The 22817-nt window shown below is 41.1% G+C and overlaps 1 long non-coding RNA gene across 1 annotated transcript; it reads right to left on the reverse strand.

The window, feature by feature from the left end:
• Positions 1-14079: 14079 nt before the first annotated feature.
• Positions 14080-19145, reverse strand: LOC108517633 (uncharacterized). The gene is made up of 3 exons (XR_001882163.1): positions 19047-19145; positions 15331-15488; positions 14080-14161 (listed from the first exon to the last, which is right to left on the reverse strand). It is a non-coding gene; the product is annotated as an uncharacterized LOC108517633 (long non-coding RNA).
• Between the last annotated feature and the right edge of the window lie 3672 nt (positions 19146-22817).

Consider the following 22817-nt stretch of genomic DNA (forward strand, 5'->3'; position numbering starts at 1 on the left):
TTTTTTTGAGATAGAGTCTTGTTCTGTCGCCCAGACTGGAATGCAGTGGCATGATCTCGGCTCATTGCCACCTGTGCCTCCTGGGTTCAAGTGATTCTCCTGCCTCAGCCTCCTGAGTAGCTGAGTAGCTGCAATACAGGCACCCACCACCACACCCAGCTAATTTTGTGTTTTTAGTAGAGATGGGGTTTCAGCATATGGGCCAGGCTGGTCTCAAACTCCTGACCTTGTGATCCACCCACCTCGGCCTCCCAAAGTGCTGGGACTACAGGCCTGAGCCACCGCACCTAGAGCAATTTCCTTTTTTTTTTTTTTTTTTTTTTGAGATGGAGTCTCGCTCTGTCACCCAGGTTGGAGTGCAGTGGCACGATGTCCACTCACTGCAAGCTCTGCCTCCTGGGTTCATGCCATTCTCCTGCCTCAGCCTCCTGAGTAGCTGGGACTACGGGTACCTGCCATCACACGTGGCTAATTTTTTTTTTTTTTTTTTTTTTTTTTTTTTTTTTGTATTTTAGTAGAGACGGGGTTTCACCATGTTAGCCAGGATGATCTTGATCTCCTGACCTCATGATCCTCCCGCCTCGGCCTCCCAAAGTGCTGGGATTACAGGCATGAGCCCGATTTCCATTTTTAACAGATCACTGACTGCTGCATGGGAAACAACAACAACAAAAAAAAACAGCAAAACCTTTGGTTCTGCAGGCACCAGAACCAAACGTCTAGATGAGAGCCTTGCCTTGGCTAGGCTGGCCTAGGCCACCACAGGATCCACCCTCAGGTCTGCCTGTCACTGTCCCTTCTCTGGACCTCTGCCTGTAGGGAGGCATCATGGTGGATTCAGGGTGCTTACATCCCTCCCTCCTGCCACCCCTGATGGAAGGACACACACACTAAATGTCACCCAGGGAATGTTTGCAGTGATGGTCATCATTATTCAGTAAGAAGTGCTGATGGGTTTTTTTTATACATATTTTTATCATTAATTCTAGTTAATAATGTTGGGGTTTTTAAATAGGCTTTATTTTTTAGAGCAGTTTTAGGTTCACAGCAAAACAGAGCAGAAGGTACAGAGAGTTCCTATATACTCGCTCCCGCAGCACATGTGCAGCCTTCCCACTATCAACATCCTGCATCAGAGTGGCACATTTGTTAGAATCAGTTCATCTACACCCATACATCACTATCACCCAAATAGTTTGCGTTTGGGTTCACTTTTTGTATTGATCACTTTGTGGGTTTGGGCAAATGTATGACACGTATCCACCATTAAAATATCATACAGAATAGTTTCGTTGCCCTAAGGATCCTCTGTACTCCACCTATTCGTCCCTCTCTTCCACCTTACTCCTGGCAACCATTGACCTTTTTACTGTTTCCAGTTTTTCCTTTCCAGAATGTCATATTAGTTGGAATCGGACAGTATATAGCCTTTTCAGATTGGCTTCTCTCACTTACTGATATGGACTTAAGGTTCCTCCATGTCTTTTCATGGCTTGCTAGCTCATTTATTTTTAGTGTTGAATAATATACTGTGTCACAGTTTATTAATCCATTCACCTGCTGAAGGACATCGTGGTTCCTTCCAGGTTTGGGCAGTTATGAATAAAGCTGCTGGGAACATCTGTGTGCAGATCTTTGTGCGGCCATAAGTTTCAGCTCATTTGGGTACATACTGAGAAGCACGATTGCTAGATCATATGGTAAGAATATGTTTAGTTTTGTAAGAAGCTGCCAAACTGTCTTCCAAAGTGGCTGTACCATTTTGCATTCCCACCAGCAATAAGAGTTCCTGATGCTCCATATCATTGCCAGCATTTGGTGCTATGTGTTCAGGGCCTGGGCTATTCTAATAGGTGTGTGGCTTTAATTCGAAGTTCCCTAATGACCTGTGATGTCGAACGTATTTTCATGTGCTTATTTCCCATCCGCATATCTTCTTCAGTGAAGTATCTCTTTAGGTCTTTTGCCCGTTTGTTAGTTGGGTTACTCGTTTTCTTATTGTTGAGTTTTAAGAGTTCTTTGTATATTATGGATAAAATTCCTTTATCAGATGTATCTTTTGCAAATACTTTCTCCCAGTCTGGGGCTTGTCTTCTCCTTCTCTTAACAGTGTCTTTCATAGAGGGGCTTTTTTTTTTCACGTGAGGGCCTTTTGTGACCCTAAACATCAGAACTTTACATGTTTAATTTTTTAAATAAGAAATGTACATTTGAATCGGGCCCCATCCCCTAGTCTTACCCTGCCCCACTTTGTCCATGGCTCCAACTCCTGCCCTCCCTGGCCCTATAGTATATTAACACTTGATCATTTTTTCAAAAGCTGAAAGTTCGGTGGCTAGTTTTTGAAAAGTCAGAAAATTTCCACAGCATCAAAATAGCTACATGAAAATAGCCTCAGTTTCTAAATGGCCACATCCAAACAATCACATCAAAAGGTCAGGCCCCTGCAATGGAAACCCACAGGAAAGCTTCAGGCCTCAGGCTGGTGCTGGCCATAGTTAATAATAATGTTTTGTATATTCCAAAATTACTGAAAGAATAGATTTTTAAACATTCTCACCACGAAAAAAATAAGTAGGTGAGGTGAGGAATATATTAATTAGCTTCATTTAATCTTTTCACAATGCAGACACATCACATTGTACCCCATAAATGCAATTATTATTTGTCAGTTAAAAACGAATAAATGATCTGGGCATGGTGGCTCATGCCTGTAATCCCAACACTCTGGGAGGCCGAAGTGGGTGGATCATTTGAGGCCAAGAGTTTGAGACCAGCCTGGCCAACATAGTGAAACCCCGCCTCTACTAAAAATACAAAAATTAGCCAGGCATGGTGGCAGGTGCCTGCAATTCCAGCTTCTCAGGAGGCTGAGGCAGGAGAATCAGTTGAACCTAAGAGGCAGAGGTTGCAGTGCACCAAGATCGAGCCACTGTGCTCCAGCCTGGGAGACAAAGCTAGACTCTGTTTCAAAAAAAAAGAAAAAAAAAAAACTAATAAATAAAATAAATTATGCTTTTAAAAAAAGACCCCACCACAGGACTCAGATTACTCATGGAGTTTCATCTTAGAAATAACAGCCCAATTTTCAGTATTAACCATATTTGGAAAAAATTTGCCAAAGAAAAATGAAAACAATGCCTAGCAGCCCTCCCAAACAGAGTTCTGTGGGCAGGTATCCAGCAAAAGGAGGTGCTTTGTGGCTGGGCACAGTGGTTTATGCCTGTAAACCCAGCACTTTGGGGGTCCGAGGCAGGCGGATCACCTGAGGTCAGGAGTTCGAGACCAGTCTGACCAACATGGTGAAATCCCGTCTCTACTAAAAATACAAAAATTAGCCAACCGTGGTGGTGCGCACCTGTAGTCCCAGCTACTCAGGAGGCTGAGGCAGGAGAATTGCTTGAACCCGGGAGGCTGAGGTTGCAGTGAGCCCAGCTTGTGCCATTGCACTCCAGCCTGGGCAACAGGAGCGAAACTCTGTCTCAAAAAAAAAAAAAAAAGGAGGTTCTTTGTGAAAAAGGCAAAGCAGCACTCACAGGTTCTGAGAAAACCTACTGGAAAGAGGTCTATTCAGTATCTTTTAAACTTGGAGTTTATTTTTCAATAGTTTCACGTATTTTATTCACTATATCTTGGGCTGCAGGAGTTGGGATCCCCTCCTACTTTTCTCTTCCTCTGATATGCATTGAGGAAGCCTTTTCTCGCCCTATATTTGAGATGACCTAAGGAAGAGACAGCTGTTGTCTCAGCTTCCATCCCTGCTGTCTTGTGTCCAGGGGGCTTTGAAGAGAGCCCGGAGGAAGGCTGGGGGAATAGTTACCCTTCCACTCCCCAGTCCTGCAACTACCCCAGCCAGGTCCAGCCTTCCTTTCCACCTCAAAGATTTAGCTCATTTCTCTTTTCATTTTAAGGTTTCTACCATCTACCAAACTTCTTGAAATTTTCCCCACCCTGCATCTCCAGGAATGGGCACGGATGAACTGAGCCAGGATCACAGGCTTTGGTGTCAAGACTGTGCTTTACTAGGTGACCCTGGGCAAGACACTTTCCTTATCTATAAAATAGAATGATACTATTCCCTTCAAGGGATTGCTGTGAAAGGAAAAAGAACTAATACAGGAAAGAGTCAAGCCAGTGCCTGGCACATGGCGATGCTCAGTGGAGGTATTTTCTACTGAAGTGTGTCAGGGTATTATGATTACATCTGGGGTCTATCCAGCTCTATACTTGCTTGCAGGGTGGTCTGTGTCTCACAGCCTCAGATTTCGCTTTTGTAAAACAGAGACACTAATAACTATTCCCTAGGATTGCTGTAGTCTGTGAGTTTGGCACTCACACAGTGCCAAAGCAACAACGCTCATCCTTTTGTTATTAAAAGAATTCATCTCTAAACACTACAGAGAAATCCAGTAAATGACCAATGCAGGAACATCATTCGAATCCAACCAAATGAAAGGTGTGTCTCACTAAATTACCCTGGGTTCCTCCTTCTCACAACCCTCCTTCTTAAACATCCCAAAGCCTTTGAGCTGGCCTATGTCCCTGAGCATCAAGAACCTCAGGCTTCACTTGACTGTGATTCCCACCCTCGTCTAGGAAAGAGAAAGCAAGTGAACGGACTGAGCACCGAGTTTGTGCCAAGAGTTTTACAAACTCTATCTTATTCAAATCCCATAATAAGTTATAAGAGACTTTGCATCCTTCTTAGAAAAAGCAAGTTGAGTCTTTGAGTAGCTAACCAAATGTCCTAAGATCACACGGTAGTGGTAGCTGGGATTCAACTAATTTCAAAGGCCATAATTTTTTCCTCCCCTTCCTTTCATATAAGTCACATCCTCTAAAGAGACACTTTGTTCCACAAATTTAAAAGTTTACATTAGGGCATTTCTTCACCCAGGGAACCAAAAAGTAAAAGAATAAAATGCCTTCTACTCTGTGTCAAACTTAAAACAACAAACAAAATTGGTACAGTATTTCACAATTTACAAAATAATTTTCACGTTTGATCTTCACAACCACCATGTAGATGAATATTGTTTTTGCTTTTGTTTCTTTCTTTCTTTCTTTCTTTTTTTTTTTTTTTTTTTTTTTTTTTTTTTTTTTGGTATGTTTTGTAGAGACAGAGTCTCACTATGTTGCCTAGGCTGGTCTTGAACTCCTGGGCTTAAGCATCCTCCCGTCTTGGCCTCCCAAGGTGCTAGGATTACAGGTATGTGCCACTGCACCTGGCCAGATATTACTTTTGTGTTTATGCTTTATAGACAATGAAATTGAAACTCAGAGAGATCAAGGGATTTGTCCAAGGTCATATAGCTAGTAAGTGCTAGAGCCAGGATTTGAATCCAGAAGTAATTCAAAATTCTGCTTTTCTTCCATTACCTCAGTTATTAGATACTCCCCCTGATACACAGCAACACACTAAGCATTTGCAAATGGTATGTTAATTCATTTATTCATTTACTCAAAACTGATTTTCCACCTGCTACAGTCAGACACTATTCTAAATACTAAGAATACAGTAATGAACCAAACAGACAAAGGGCATACCCTGATAGAGCTCATAGAGCTCACTTCAAAGGGAGAGAGAGAGAAAAAATAAACAAATAAAGAAGCTAATGTTAGACAGTGATAAGGGCTCTAAAGGAAATAAACAGGATGTATCAGTAAGCTATTGCTGCATAACAAATTGCTCCAAATTGTAGTGGCTTAAACAACAATTATTTATTTGGCTCATGATTCTACAAGTTGTACTTTAAGCTGGGCTCAATTGAGAAGTTCTTCAGCTAACTTTAGCTGACCTCAGTTGGGCCTGCTAGCCCAGGTGTTTGTAGCCAGCTAGAAAGTTAACTAGGGGTTAGCTGTACAGGATGGTGTTAGCACTGGTCCACATGCCTCCCATCCGCCAGATGGCTAGTCTGGGTTTGGACAGATGGTGATGATGATAAGGTTCTAGAGAGAGAAATACACAATGACTCTGAAGTTCTGGGCTCAGAACTGCCACACCATCACTTTGTTGCATACTATTGGTCAAAGCAAGTCACAAAGTCAGCCCAGATTCAAGGTGTGGGGAGATAGACACCACCTCTCAAAGGGAAGAACTACAAAGTCAATTTCAAAGGGTATGGATACAGGGAGACTATTAGTTGGAGACATCAATGAAATTAATGTACCTAACAGGGTGATGTGATAGAGGATGGCTGAGTGGTGGGAAAAGGAAGGAATAGAGCTACTTCAGAAGGGAGAAGGCCTCTCTGATGAGGTGACATTTATTCTCAGAGCTGAAGTATGAGAAGGGAGAGCCATTCAAAGCCATAGGAAAGAGCATCCCCTAAGAAGAAGTTATTCTAAAAGATACACTCCCCATAGCAAAATGTCCACATCCTTCACACAGACCTGTTGCATGATCATATATTAAATAAAGGACTTAGCAGCAGGTACACAGGAGAGCAACATAGTATAACATCAAAATGCTCATCCCTTCACCTCCCCACAACCCCAAATGACAACTGAAAGCATGCAGATTTTTTCAGTGGCTATCATTTTCATGAAACAGTTGTGGACCCTTAGAGAAATGTGTCTCCCAAAATAGAGATGTAGGAAAGAGGGGGATGCATAGGAAGCAAAGCAAAGGGAATATTAATGAAGAATGAAGATGGAAGAGACTAATAGCAAGAAAGGAAGTGGAGATGGTGAGACAGGCAGAAACATCTTTGACATGTAGTAAACTCTTAAGTACTTGTAGAATTAGTGAGTGGATGAGGCCCCCATATATATATATGTACATGTATGCATGCATATGCACATGTGATGGAGGAATAAACGAGATAAAGGAAAACAGAGGGAGCCATCACTACTGATGGTGGTAGGGAAGCAAACTGATTACAAAGGTTATATCAGATTAGAGCAATGAGTAACACTTCAACAGGTGGCACATAAGCCTGTGGGGGAAGATTATAGGAGGGAGGAGATGGTATCCTAGGAGGAGTGAACAGCTTGTGGAATGCTCAGAGGCAGGAAGAGGTTTTGTTTTGTTTTGGCTTGGTTTGGTTTAGTTTGGTGTGAATTTGTGGAAAGATGGAGGTCTTCTAGAGAAAAGAGGACTTCATAGATGAGCTGTTATGGTGAGCTTTATCGAGGGGAGAGGGGAAACAGGATTATTATGAGCAAGACATTGTAAGAAGAAAATAAAGACAATTAGAAACTCCAGGAAAAACAAAAGGCTGTATGAGAAATGAATTATAATAGTTAACTGCTTTACTATGCAGTGAACAATGTTACAGTCACTATACTATAGCAGTGTTTATCAATATTAATAAAAAATACTAAATATAACTGTAATGTAAAGATGGGAAGGCAAGTAAGGCTGATGTAGAAATGAAATATTCTTAAATTATTGCAGGAAATAAATGAAGAATATCTAACATTGATTACCAAAACATACAGCTAAAAGAATTATTTAAAACCTCCCAGTAAAATGCATGGTCCATAGACCAACACTAGCATCACCTAGGAGCTTGTTAGAAATGCAGAATTTCAGGCCCTGCCCGAGGCCCACTGAATCAAACCTGCCATTAACAAATCCCCAGGGTTTGTGTACTCAGTAAAGTTTGAGAAGCTTGAAAAATTGGTTTGGGGAATAGGACTAGAAGTGGGGAACGTAGAACAAGGAACAAGTTTGTCTTAAGTCTTATTTATCTTTGTTTAGCCGTGGTCGTGGTATTTATTAGTTTGATTTTACAAGTTAAGTTCCTTAATAATTTAAAAAATAAGCACCTGGGTAGAATATGCTCTTTTTCTCACTAATACTTAATCTTATCTTGGCTGTGGCCCTCAGTTTAGATTAGAATACTCTTTCTAAGACATCACAGCCCTACTTCAGCCTCACTTGCCTTTAGAAGCACTTCAGGCAAGCATTGCTCCTCTTCTGCCATCTGAAAACTTTGTCATAAAGACATTTCTCAATTCCTCTGAGTATCTGCAATCCCCTCCCCCATCAGCCTGAGAAGAGACCACAGCCACAAACTATCTACAAAAGGTCACAGCATCTGTTGTCTCCCCAGTTAAAAGTTTCTCTAGCTAGTCATCGCTAGCCCGGTGGTTCTCAAAGTGTGTGCCCCAGACCAGCAGCATCAGTATTACCTGGAAATTTGTTAGAGCTGTGAGGCTCCTCAGACCTATGAAGGAGAAACCCTACGGATGGGGCGCAGTAATCTGCACTTCGACAAGCCCTCCAGGAAGCCCTCATGCTCACCAACCCAGCCCCTGTTCTATTCCTGGGCTGGTTTGTTGCAAATATCACTGGGCTCATAAATTAGCATCTCCTCAGTGAGAGTTTCAGCTTACTAGCCACATTCACAAAGAGTGGAAACACAACCTACCCCACAGATGTTTTCTAAAATGTCTGGGCCTCTCCCTTGCCAATCTTTTAAAACACTGTTTAAACAGAAGCTTAAACGTGTGTGCCACACACCCCGAGTTCTCTGATCGACACCACCGCCCAGCTTTGGGGTTTATACTTGTATTTGCTCCATAGCCTCCTCCGCATGCATCAGAACCAACTCCAGAGAGGATGGAGCTCCTTCCCCTTCCTTTCTGGCCCCTCTGCACCCCTCATTCTTATACCTAATTCTCTCAAGCTCCCAGACTTCAGCTTTCCCCCAAGAGATGCACTGTGGTGATAAATTCTGCTGCGGTTGAGGGTGATTTGATGAGCCTAGGCCTGCCATTCCTTGCTGCCACCTGGCTGCTCCTCAGTCTCAGTCAGTACCAGTAAGCGATGAGCCCCTTAGATAACCCCAGGTGGGGGCCACAGGCTGACATCACTTCCTTACGTGGGCAACTGATAAACACCAGCCAAATCCCAAGCTCCTGCTGTAGAAAGGATTTCCACAGGAAATAGTTGACCCTGGGAAGCAAACAAAGCCCTCTGCAGAACATGGAATCCAGATTTCAGATGCTGGTTGCAAGTCGCTTTTCTTGTTATAAAGCGCCTGGTAGAACTGCCTTTCTTTTCTTTGTCTTTCATCTTTGCCTTTGCGATCTTTGGGGGCTTCACTCCATTTGCTAAAGGTGTGTGGGTGTTAGCGTCACTCTATGGAAAAAAAACTTGCGCACACACACCACAGCCTTTTTTTCTCTATTTCTATGCAAGCCATTGCTCCTATGACTTTCTGAAATAAAGAAAAATGTCTAGGATGTAGCTACTTGTTTTTTGCAATTTCTCTTAGAAAAGAAGTTCTGGTCCTGCAAAACAAAATAAAAGATAACCCACATTTTCAAATGTGCAAAAGTTTTCTTCCCAGATGAGGGGAAAACATATGAAAAGGTGCTCTGTCTACCTAGTAGTAGGGAAATGCATGTTAAATAAAAACAATGTTTTCACTCTTCAAATAGACAAATCATTATGAGTTGAATATCAAGCACTGGTGTTGGGAATCATGGCCTCTCACCCACTCCTGAGGGTGCAAAAATGGGTTCAGCCACACTGGAAAGAGATGATAGCAATATCTGCTAAGATACAAAGTTTGCATTCCTTGTATCAAAGCAACTCCATTCTGGCATCCCCTCTGGAGAAATTCAATGCATTTCTTTAAGGAGGCATTGTAACAAAGATCAAAGCTGCCTTGCTTATGTGGGTGAAGGTGAAATACTACCTACATGTTCACCAAGGAGACAGTGATTACATAAAAGGTGGTACTTTTATTCTATGGAATACTATGCAGCCATTTAAAAGAATTAATGTGGATGTACATGCACTAACATGAAAAGATCCCCAGGACATGCTTCTGAACAAACAAAGCAATTTGTATAATAGATGGTATGTTCAATATGATGGCATTTCTGATAGAAACAAAGCACTCAAACATTATCCATTTGTCTAGGAACATACACGTGTTTTTAAGTGCAGAGAGAGCCTTTGGAAGGATTAATATCCAAAAAGCCATGGTGCTTAGCTCCTGGAAGAAGTCAGTGGGTGGTGGAAGGTGGTGAAGCAGACGTTTCGTTTGTCTGTAATCAATGAATGCTTTACTATGAGAGTGTTTTCAAGAATAAATTGCTTAATTGTGTAATTAACAGTCAATATTTTAGGATTCTTATAAGTATTTCTATCTGTTGAATAACATTGGAAAATCTGTCGCTTGTCTTAAATGTTAAGTAGGCTTTGTATTTGTACAAATATACAATTACTTCTCTTTAGACGTTATTATAAAATCATCCCATTTGTCAAAAGCACTCATTATTCATTTGATCGTTAAGAAGAAAAATAGTTTCTCTGTGTTCAACCACAAACACACACGCACACATGTGCACACACACAGAGACACCATAACTCACCCTGGGGACAGCAATTTCCACCCTATGCCACACTGTGCTACCACCTCAGGATGTCTGAACCACATGCAAGCAAGCCTTTCTGATTAGCTGATAACTTAGTTTCCAGGCTTCTCTGCCATCTGATTGTCAACTCATAATTCTAGAGCAGCGAAAACCAAGAGACACCTGACTTGGTGGTGATGCCTGGGTCTGTGGGTGTAGCCTGACAGCCAGGCACCTGATTTCCTGACCCCAAACCACATAGCTTTCTGCATGCCCCCGTGAGCACCCTTGTAACATGCTACCCTGCCCCTCCTGCCAGGTTGAGCCTGAGAGCGAGCAGTGGAGAGGCAGTGGGGCGCCTGGAAGGTTGCTGGTCTGCAGAAATCATTTCAAGAAACATCTTCATGACAACTTTCTAGTTTATACCCATCGTTTAATGAGGCAGTGTTGTATGACAAAAAGATGTGGAGAGTTGGAGGAAAATGCAAAAGCAGATGTCATGGGAACTCGAGTACTTTTGTTGACGTAACCACTCTCTCTCCCTCCGTGGGCAGACCCACTGGAGGAACCAGATTGCAATCCTGAGGGAAATAGTTTTAAACCAGAGGATTGGTGATGACATCATCTTTCATCTTGGGTGTCATCTTGGATGTCCCAGATTTGGGGGTGACCTCTTCTCTCTGGACCAGACATACCTGAATTTCTTTTTATTTCAATAAGATGGGGATTGTATGGCTCAAAAAAGACAGAGATGAATCATTCCCTACAAAGGCCATGCCCAGCCATCTCCAGGCATTACCCACACTGCTTCCAGGGACCTTCCACAAAGGAAGGGCACATCAATGAAACAAGCGAGTGTAGGATTAGAGTTGGCTGCATTCCCTTAAAAGTTAGAGGTGAACCAGAGGAAGTATGCTCCTTCTTATAGCTGTGTCCCATCCCAGGCTAGGGAGGGCAGAACTTGGGGGCCCAGGATAACATCCAGCCACTACTTCACTGAAATGTTGACCATGTTTTCTAAATGAAATATAGAAGAGCAAGCAAGCATGGCTTTAAGCAAGCATGACTGGAAGGCCATGGCATCTTCTTTTTCCTGCTTCTAGAAAGGTCTTCATGAAATGAACAACAAAAATTGATTACATTCTGCTTAATCTAGCATCCCAAGGGTTTCCCATAACAAACATACAGCATCGGTAGGCTTGGATTCCTGTGCACCCCTCGCACAGCAGGACTGACCTTGCTAATGGCCTTTATCCATGGTCCTCCATCCCCGAGCAATGCCGGTGGTGATCTTTGTGATCTCGTGCTCTGGCCGTCCCTTCCTGCCCATGCACATGCACTGTCTTTAGCTCTTCAGTCAGTGTCAACAAGACCTGCTAGCCTGAAGGACGCTTTGCCTTCTCAGCAACTCTGTGTACCTCCACTGTGGCCATCATGTGTGCATTTGACAGCTGACTTGGTGGGAATTCTCTTCAAAGTGGGGGTCTTATTAAAATACAGATTCTGGGTCGGTAGGTCTGGGGTGGGGCCTGAGAGTCTGCATTTCTAACAAGCTTTCAGGCAATACCCATGATGCTGGGCCAGGACCACATTTTGATGTCAAGGGAGAGTCTTACATCCACGATTGGGAGGTGTGGGGAGAAGGCCTGCCCCGTGGTAGCCTTCTGAACAGAGAAGGACTGTAAGGGCTTGATGAGACAGTGTATCAGAGAGGCTTGTAACTATAATGTGTGGGGAAAATATCAGCTGTTATTATGATTTTCTATCATGTAGACGATATACTTGCTTTGGAATCAGAGAGAGCTGGGTTTACCCCCTCTACCACTTACTGAGAATTTGAGCAAGTCAATCAATCTTGTTAAACCTCACTTTTCTTAACTATAAAATGAGAGGCTATTATTTAAACAAAGCTATATTTGCAGATATTGACTCAATACACATTTACATATTCATTTTTCTCTCTGTTGATCTAAGTGAACAAAAGTTTTACATGTGTGTATGTGAGTAACTCACTAAACATTTCTGCGAAATGCTGAGAATCTAGAACCAGAACTTGGCTAAAAATCCACTCTAAAACTGTTTAATAAAACAGCTTTATTAAGAGTCACCTGGCTCTCTAGAAGTTTGAAAAACTTCTCGGGGAACCCAGAACGATTTATGGTTTGCTACCACAACTCTACGAAGCTAGTAGTTTCAATCAAGTTTCACTTGCACAAGTTCAGTAGAAAGCTGGGGAAAATCCTCTTGAAAGAAAATTGCTGCCCTTGAATCCTTCTCTTCACCAGAGCTATCCAGAGACAGAATATGGAACCCATTCCAATGGGGCTGACATTTATCTTTGGCTAATATAAGCTTTCTTTGTTGTTGTCGTTATTGTTTTGAGACAGGGTCTTGCTCTGTCATCCAGGCTACAGTGCAGTGGTGCAATCACAGCTCACTGCAGCCTCCAACTCCCCGGCTCAAGTGATCCTCCCACATCAGCCTCCCGAGTAGCTGGGACTACAGGCATGCACCACCGTGCCCAGCTAATTTTTTGACATTTTGTAGAGATAAGGTCTCACTATGTTGCCCATGCTGGTCTTGAATTCCTGGGCTCAAGGAATCCTCTCGTTTCCTCCTCCCAAAGTGCTGACATGAGCCATAGTGCCCAGCCTAAGATGAGTTTTCTAAAGAAGTGCTAAATACTAACAATATAAACTTCCAGCCTCGCCTTTTAATTCCAACTCAACCCAGATTCTTCAAGCAAGGTTGATGGATGTGTTCAGACTAGCAGGTACAAGAAAAAAAAACTTGAATTGCGGGAATTTGGCAGGAGCCAAGGACAGTTCTGGCACAAGAATGGCCCAGAAGTGCCCATCATTACAAGTTTACTTTCTGCCAGAGTTATCATAAGCAGTTTTCACACCATATTTTAAAATTTTTACATATTTACACCATGTTTTACACCATATTTTAAAATTTTAACAACACCTTGAGAGGAAGATATTATTATTACTCCCATTTTACCAAAGGGGGAACTGAGTGAAAGAGAAGGGCAATTAACAAAGTAATTTAAAAGATGAAAAATGTAACTGTCTTTCGGGGTTTTTTTCTTTTCTTTTCTTTTCTTTTCTTTTCTTTTCTTTTCTTTTCTTTTCTTTTCTTTTTTGAGATTGAGTCTTGCTCTGTCACCCAGGCTGGTGTGTAGTGGCATGATCTCGGCTCACTGCAACCTCACCCTCCCAGGTTCAAGCTATTCTCCTGCCTCAGTCTCCTAAGTAGCTGCGATTACAGGCATGCACCACCATGCCCAGCTAATTTTTGTATTTTTAGTAAAGATAGGGTTTCGCTATGTTGCCCAGGCTGGTCTCAAACTCCTGACCTCAAGTGATCCGCCTGCCTCAGCCTCCCAAAGTGCTGGGATTACAGGCGTGAGCCACTGCACCTGGTTGCAACTATCTTATTTTTAGCTGCACAACATGAAACCAAATTGTTAACCTACTTAATTGGATCCATTAATTGTCGTGGAATAGCCTCCATGGTGAACACAAGGCTTCTGTGGTATACACAAAGCTGAACATTACAGCACTACTGGTTATATTGAAAGACTCTAAACAATCCAAGTCTAAAACCAACTACTGTGGATCCAGGCAGTGGAAGGGTATGAAGCTATTGGTATGTTTTCAAAGAACTTTTAGTGACATGAAAAAGCCCTCATTATATACTATGAAATGAAGAGGGTAGGCTATTTTACACATTCATTTATTTATCCAAACTTAGTTATCCCACATTTGCTTTTCCAGCGTAGTTCTGTGAATACACCTGGTGAATCAGGCAGGCTTGCCCTTGTGGACGTGAAACTTTCCTGGAAGAAAAAGCCCCAAAATGTTAACGGTTTTCTTTTCAAAAGAGTAGGGGTTTTAAATTTTAATCTTCATTTTATGTTGTTTCAAAATGTTCTATATTAAGCATGTATTACTTTTTTATAGATTCATTGAGTTATGATTAGCACACAATAAACTATACATGTTTGAAGTATGCAATTGGATAAATCTTGCTGTAGTACACACCAGATAAATCATTACCACAATGAAGGTGGTGAACATATCCATCACCCCAAAAGTGTCCTCAGACCCATTTGTTATTCCTTCCTCTTACCACGCCACCACTCCTCACCACATTCAACCACTGATCTGCTTTCTGTCACTATAGTTTGGTTTGCATTTCTAGAATTTTATATAAATTGTAATACATAGCAAACGCTCTTTTGTCTGGCTTCTTTCAGCATCATTTTGAGATGCATTCATGTTGTCATGTGTACCAATAGTTGTTTCCTATAATTGTGGAATAGTATTCAATTACATGGCCTATACCAGTTCGTTATCCATTCATTGACTTGTAGACATTTTGGTTGCCACTGATTTTGAGTTATTACAGACAATGCTGTTATAAACGCTCAAGTAACTGCAGGAACATATATTTCTTTCTCTCTTGGGTAAACACCTAGGAGTGAAATGGCTGGGTCATATGATAACTCTACATTTAACTTTTTGAGGAACTGCCAAACTGTTTTCAAATGACTGTATCGTTTTTACGTTCCTACCAGAAGTGTATGAGTTCATTGTTCCCTCTCTTTTAAAATTACATAAGAAATAAATGAATACCTCCTGTTGTAAAAAGAAAATCCAAAAGCTTCAGAAATATAGAGTAAGAAAAGTGAATGTTCCCTTTTACTCCATCCCTTTCTTAGTTCCTCACACCTATTTATCATTAAAAGTTTGGTGTGTGTTCATCTTTTCTTTGCAAGAGTGTGTGCATGTGCACGTGTTTGCATGTGGAAGCATGTATGTGTGTGTAAGTGAGATTCTGTGAGCTCTGTTGCTCTAACTCTGGCTTCACTCACTGAATAATGAAGCTTGGAGGTCATTCCTCATCGGTGCATGAAAACCTCAATCTTTTGAATTGTTGCTGAGTATCCTACTTCAATAAGCAGAGGGGAGAGATGTTTTTCAATGTGGTTAGAATTTTATTTACCCTTCCTGTGAAAGAGGCAGGTCTCTTCAACATTTTCTATTCACTTGACAATTAGAGAAGCTCCTTCTTCTCCTCAGGAAAGGCTGCCTGTGGGGAAGGATTGCATTTCTTTTGGTGGATCTGGGTCTTCTGGGAGCAGCACAGGCATGACCACCCTTCTGGAGAGTGAAAGAACAGTCAGTGGAAATGTAAGGGATGGCCACAAGGTGTGACAGCTCTGCCATCACATTAGGTTTACGCTTGTCTTCACGTTCCTCAGAGCAGAATTGCCTTTCCAGACCCACCATTTGTTCTGCTACTTAGTGGTGAGGAAGCTCACTTTAATTAAGTATAGTCATTCTGAGAAGGGCAAAAGGGCTTCAACTCTTCAACTTTCAGCTTTGGAAATGAGTAAAATTGGGAGTTTCTTTTTATCATGTTAGAAAATCTACCACATTGGCTGAATGTGGTGAGAAAACCTATTCCCTTGTTTAAAACAGACAATAATGCAACCCATACTTGGTCAGCTAAACAGTTTTTTACTGTCTCCCCATGTGTGTTTTTACTCTCTTATATTTTCTTTTAATAATTAATGATACTAGGACTATATTAAGTGGTACCTCTTTATCTCTCTCTCAGCAATAACCTGGGGGCTAAATCATTTATACTTATTAATACATAAAATTAGGACTATATTATAATAAAGTTGCATGTCCCACACTGAACATTGGCATAATATGTTTTCATGTCATTAAATATTAACCAAATATTAACTCCACATCTTAATTGTTAATGACTTCATAATATTTCAGATAACAGACATACCATAATTTATAACAGTTGCCCTGTGGTTGAAAGATTTTTACCAGTAGATGAAGATTTTGAGTAGCGATAAGTGAAGAAAAGTTATAAAAATTATTCATTATGACAAGTGGAAATTAGGTTCTAGTAGCAATATTAAAATTAAATCATGTATCACCTCTTAAAATTTTGTTATCTTCCTATGATAAATGCCTTCCTCGTTATTTTGAACTAAATATGCTACTCTTTTTTACTCTTTACTCTCAAACTTTAGAAAATATTTCACAAAACTTATACTCAGTAATTTGATAGCAATTTATAATTACACATTACCTGCTAGTCTCTGACAAATATGTTGGTTAAGTGTCCACTTTTGTTCAATCTTTCCACAGGGGACTTGAACATCACAGTCAGTCTCACACATAGTGTCCAGCTGTGTGTCATGTTAGCGATATCATGCATGACATTGCCCCCAAAATGCATTTCTTAAAAAAAAAAATACTTTCCTGCTTAACAAAAAATAACACTATCACACCTAAAATTAATAATCATTCTTTAATATCATGTAATAGCCATTACATTATTTAAATTCACCAAATGTTTCCCTGAATGTCCTTCCCAGCTTCTTTGTCCAAACCAGGAACCAGTCCTGGACCACACATTGCACCTGGCTTTTATGTCCTCTCTCTAGCTTTTAATCCAGCCTCCAGTCTCTTCATGGGTAGCTTCTTATTGCAGCTGCTTGGCCAGTGGCCTATAGAGGCCCCCTACATTGCTTGCCAGTGGTGTCATTTAGCTTGTTCTTCTCTCCCTTGTATTTCCTGGAAGTTACATCTACATATTGATTAGATCCAAGTTAAACATCTTTGGCTAGACTGCATCACAGGGGATGCTGTGACATCAGAATTCATGACCCCAGGAGACATGGAATAACTCGTTGTCCCACTAGTCCTGATGCTAGGATCAACCTTTAGGTGACGGTGATGGTGGTCTGATCCATCCATTGTACAATTCTGTTTTTCTCCTGAAGACCAGAACCACATCAGCCATGTTACTTTGGCAGCATACGGATGTCCAAGTCCCATCAACCACCCCCCTAAAGTCTCCAAGCACAGGTTGATAGTTCTTGCCTGGATCTACATTCTCATTAGGAATTGCAAGATTATGACTTTCATCCCTCTCATTAGGAATTGCAAGATTATGACTTTCATCCCTCTACATTTAGCTGGCATTCTTCAAGCTTTATGTTGTCAACTGGAGCTATTTGCTTAACTTGAAATATAGTTTCTACCTGAGGACATTAGATGCACTTTTCTTTCAGTTACACAATGTCAAAATAAGACATTGGTATTAGCTGCCTTGAATGAGATTCTTCTGGCAGTATTCTTTCTGAGTATCATTATGGACTCATGAATATACATTCAATGCGAGTGTGTTTTTATTGAATTATCCTTGGGTCTCATAATACTATTCTCACCAGAAACCAGAGCAGTCAGAACCGAGTTTGATTTAAAACAAAGTTTCAAAACAAGAGCAGCTCCAAAGATAACATTCTGGAAAGAACTACTTTCCTAGAGAACAAAGGTGAGATCATCTAATAAATTACTGTCATTGTTATTTATATCTGTGCTCCCTCCACATCTTCAAGATATGGGAGAATTCCAGAAGTGTGTCTGAGGGAAGGCTGCAAGCCAAGAGAGTTCTCCGTGCTGGTTGTCAGCAATGTTTCGACTGCGGCTGGCATAAACTCAGATCCAATGTCAAAAGGTAGTAGATCGGCCCATACTTTAAGATGCTTCTAAGCCTCCAAAGCCATTACTTTTTTTCTTACTTGTAGCAAGTAAGCTTTCTTTCCCACAAAACAGATTGTAGAACCAGGAGGATCAGAGCCAGTGTCAGATGGTTCCCTCAGTAAGTCACTGTTTCCCCGTGAGGGTTGGTGGGAGAAGTGCTAAAGAGAATGGTGTTGTTGTTGTTGTGAAAATCACTCCTGAGGAGGATAATGTGGGGAATTCCATCTCCTCCATGCCCTGCATGGTCCTGCAGGTTGCACTTTGATTTTGTCCTGTGTCATTATTGGTCACTTCCCTGGGAAGCCGATTGAAGGGAAGCCACCACATCCCAGATCCTCACTTGGTGCATGGCCAAGGTTTGTTCCCCTCCAGTGGAGGCTGAAGGGTTTTTCCAGGCTGGTCTGCCTGTTCCTGGCTGGTACAGATGGAGGATGCAGAGGCTACAATTAATTTGTACGTTTCTTCAAAGGAAGAGCAAAATACATAGAACCAATTCACATGGCTTTAAGACTCACTTTACCTCCCAAGAACAGAGACCATGTCTGTTTTCATCATTGTGACACCAGAGTCTAAGACGGTGCCTCACATATATATCAGGTGTTCAACACACATTTGATAAACGAGCTTGATTACCAAAAGTCCATAGCTGGTCGTGTATGATTTTTATCTTCTCAGGAAAAAGGGGCTCCATAAGAATGACAAAGATAATGACCACCAGGTGGGGAATAAAATACTTTGACAACAACTCGGCACCTTAGGCAAGCCACATGGCTTTTTTGGATCTTGGTTTTCTATGGGACAGGTTTGTAATAAATTATATAAATGGCCCTCACAGCTTTTGGCTTCTATAAATAGGTTTCATTTTTAGGCAAGGGGTACGTAAATTTTTCTAGTTAGTTACACTAAGAGATGTAAGTTATGAAGCCTAAGAAAGTGGTAGAATTCATATCAGTTATATGCTTTACTGCTAGTTTATGGTCTCAGCTATGCTCCCACTTATCTGTGACTTTGCCCCTTGTATCTGCAAATAAGCAGGCACAAGAATGTAAACACACACACACACACGCACAGAGAGGCACAAGCACACACACACATCTTTGCAAATATAATGCTATATAATGCATCATCACAAGGTCTACTTACTCATAGGACTTCTTTTAAACATTCCCACCCCTCCTCAGCACACATTAAAGCTGTAGAAAATGGTTTTTATTGTAGGCTAGCAGCCAGTTAGAAAAAACTTTCAGGAATAAGGCAGGTATATTTGGCTGGCTTCTGACTGCAAAAATACAAACACTCATCAAACCAAACAGTACTTCTGGGCTTCCTGGGCTTTTGCATTTTAATCACTGTTCTCGATTTTACTCACAATCTCTTCTCTTTCAACATTAAAAATAAATCCTCTCTTGAACTTTTGCCCTCTGAAGTTTTGATCTGGTAGGGAGTTTTTTGGTTTTTTTTTTTTTTTTTCTTTCGTTTTGCTTCTTCACAGTCTTTCAAAATAATTATCATACCCACAGGCAGTCTCTGTACTGATACTAGGCAGGCTTGGAATAAATGCCACTCCGGGGCCCTTTCTAGTGTCTATCCCTGCCTCTCCTAAGCACATCTATACAAGGCCAGTGTACTTGGATCCTGTGCTGAACAGAGGTATTTCATTTTCCCTTATCTTCTCTCTAAAAATTATCCTAACTAAAAGACCCAGAGGAAATATGCCCAAATGAGAGTCAAGCACAAACATGTTGGCAATGGACTAGATCAGAAATCAGTGGAGATTTCACCAGAAAATCTCTCCTAGCAGCAGGAAAATACGTGATTTTAAAATTAAGAAGGGAAAAGATGAAAATGGTCAACAAGTCCGTACTTATTACTTCAACTCCTTGGGCCGGGTTTCCTTGCTGAGGCAACCCTTTAGGAGACTAGGTGAGAATGCAACCTTTTCCTACACTCCAAAGCTCCACTCAGAGCCTGTCCTGTCTTCGTCATTCGTTTTTCGAGATGACTCTGCACGTTCCATGTGCTCTGTCACATGGTGGTCTCATACTGAAGCATAGGAACCTGGCCTAATTATTTTGACAAAATCTAAATTAATAAGAGATTAATTTCAGGCAAAAAAAAAAAGCTTGCTTTACAAAGGGAACCTCACAATCATATTAAGAGAAAAGCAGGTTTTTCACATTTGCTGGTGTTATTATTTTCATCACCTACCAAAAAACAAAAGCATTAGCCAGGCGCGGTGGCTCAAGCCTGTAATCCCAGCACTTTGGGAGGCCGAGACGGGCGGATCACAAGGTCAGGAGATCGAGACCATCTGGCTAACACGGTGAAACCCCGTCTCTACTAAAAACTACAAAAAAACTAGCCAGGCGAGCTGGCGGGCGCCTGTAGTCCCAGCTACTTGGGACGCTGAGGCAGGAGAACGGTGTAAACCCGGGAGGCGGAGCTTGCAGTGAGCTGAGATCCGGCCACTGCACTCTAGCCCGGGCGACAGAGCGAGACTCCGTCTCAAACAAACAAACAAAAAAAAACAAAAGCATTGATGAGATAAATGTCCATTCACCATCTGAATTACCTTAGGATTCCAAAGTCCGTTCCTTTTCACTGCTGTTCTTCCCAACTAACACACACACATACACACACACACATTCTTGCACATGCCTATATGCACATACACCCTTATATAGACTCATGGGCACACGCTCTTCTCGTGGCATAATTTCTCGAAAAAGAAAAATTCTTGCAAGTATACATTTTACTTTATTTTTACTTATTTATTTATTTATGTTTTTACTGAGACAGTGTCTGGCTCTGTCACCCAGGATGGAGTGCAGTGGTGCAATCCCGGCTCACTGCAACCTCCACCTTCCAGGCTCAAACCATCCTCCCACCTCCGTGTCCAAGAAGTATACATGTTAAAATCTACATTAAATTTTTCTTTTTCTCTCCCTTAAAATTACAATGGCTGGTTATCATACTGTGATCATTAGACACTATTAGAGTTGCATTCTATGATTAATATATAATTAATGCCATTCTATTTCGAATTTCCCAAATTCTTATTTTTCAAAAATGAAGTGAATTTTATTTCAGTTCTGTACCTTATTAAGAATGCTATATATGGGCGGATCACTTGAGGTCAGGAGTTCAGGACTAGCCTGGCCAACATGGTGAAACCCTGTCTCTACTTAAAATACAAAAATTAGCCGGGTGTGGTGGTGGGAGCCTGTAATCCCAGCTACTTGGGAGGCTGAGGCATGAGAATTGCTTTAACTTGGGAGGCGGAGGTTGCTGTGAGCCAAGATCACACCACTGCATGCCAGCCTGGGTGAAAGAGTGAGACTTTACCTCCAAAAAAAAAAAAAAAAAAACTATGTAATATTCTCTGTGAAAGATCAGCTTTCATTCATTCATTACTTTTTGTCATTTGAAAATGAGAAAACTACTCCATTGGTGTTTTTTGTTGGTGAAAGTACCAGCAAAGGCCATATTCAGTGGCTCACATCTGTAATCACAGCACTTTGGACAGCACTTTGGGAGGCCAAGGTGGGAGGATCAATTGAGCCCAGAAGTTTGAAATCAGCATGGGCAAAATAGGGAGACTCTGTCTCTACAACAACAACAACAACAACAACAAAATAGTCAGGCACCATGGCTCATGCCTATAGTCCCAGCTACCTGGGAGGGTGCGGCAGGAGGAGCACTTGAGGCCGGGAGTTAGAGGCTGCAGGGAGCTATTATCTCACCACTGCACTCAAGCCTGGGAGAGTCAGATGTCCTTCTGGTAGATACGAATGGAGTAGAATATTTAGACCAGATTTCTAAGTTCATTATTACATGAAAATTATCTCTGCATAGCAAATTTTTAAAAACAGGAAGAGATTAGTTCCCATTTCTGCCTCACATGTTGTGTATCACCAATGAGCACCATCCAGGAGAATAGAAATCCTGCCTTTTGTTTTTAGATTCTACTGTCAGAGCCATTTTTACTTCTACCTGTGAAATAATTGAGCAATACCTCCAACTATGTCCCTATTTCTTGGAGAGCTTCCTAGAGTCCAGAGTTCACAGTGCGTGCAATAATCACAAAGTGAGTACATAAAATCAATTTCCTCTGAAAACCACAATTTACAACTTTAAGTGAACAAACACCAATTTCTGTGGCAAACATCTCATAACAAATATTTGTATCCTCAAGGTTCAAGTCAACAATTCTTAGAATTATATTTTTAATATGACGTTACTGGAAAACTCTTTGCTCTTTTAATAAAGACAGACTCAACTTTTGGCAATGAGATACAAGTTCAGATTTAACAAAATTCTCTGTCTTTCTCCTTTGGATCTAAACAAAGGCACTTTCAAAACAGTTGTGTCTATAGCTTCTTATTTTCTCAGGATTTCCATTTGTAAAGCATTGAGGTTGCTCATTTTTCATTCTGTAGTTTATAGAGCACATGAGTACAGTTTACAAAATATGGCATGTGATTTTAACTTTAACAAATGATAAAAAATATATTAGGGATAAAATAAATTATTTCCATGACACCGGGTAAAAACATAAGTATGTATTATTCAGCTCAGTACCTGTCACTTTGACTGTTTCTGTGTCACCATACTTACTCCAGCGTTCCTGTACACTAGTCCTCCAGATCTTCCCTTGACCTTGGAGCTCATATTGAAGGGTTAATTCCCATTCTGGCTACAGTATTTATAAGCATACGTCTTGTAAAATTTTTTCAGAGTAAGGAAGAGCAACACAAAATAATCTTGTGAAGCATAAGATGCTTTTCTTGATAATACACCCCGACAGCTGTTAAAAGAGCCAAGTATGGTAGCATTTATTTTAATCTACTATTCATATACTTATTTACTGTTCTTGGAAATGGATATAGACAGTATTTTCGTCTTGAAAATTGA

The sequence above is a fragment of the Rhinopithecus bieti genome, unplaced genomic scaffold (assembly GCF_001698545.2).
Source record: "Rhinopithecus bieti isolate Rb0 unplaced genomic scaffold, ASM169854v2 scaffold_39746, whole genome shotgun sequence".
In the NCBI taxonomy this organism is placed as follows: domain Eukaryota; kingdom Metazoa; phylum Chordata; class Mammalia; order Primates; family Cercopithecidae; genus Rhinopithecus; species Rhinopithecus bieti.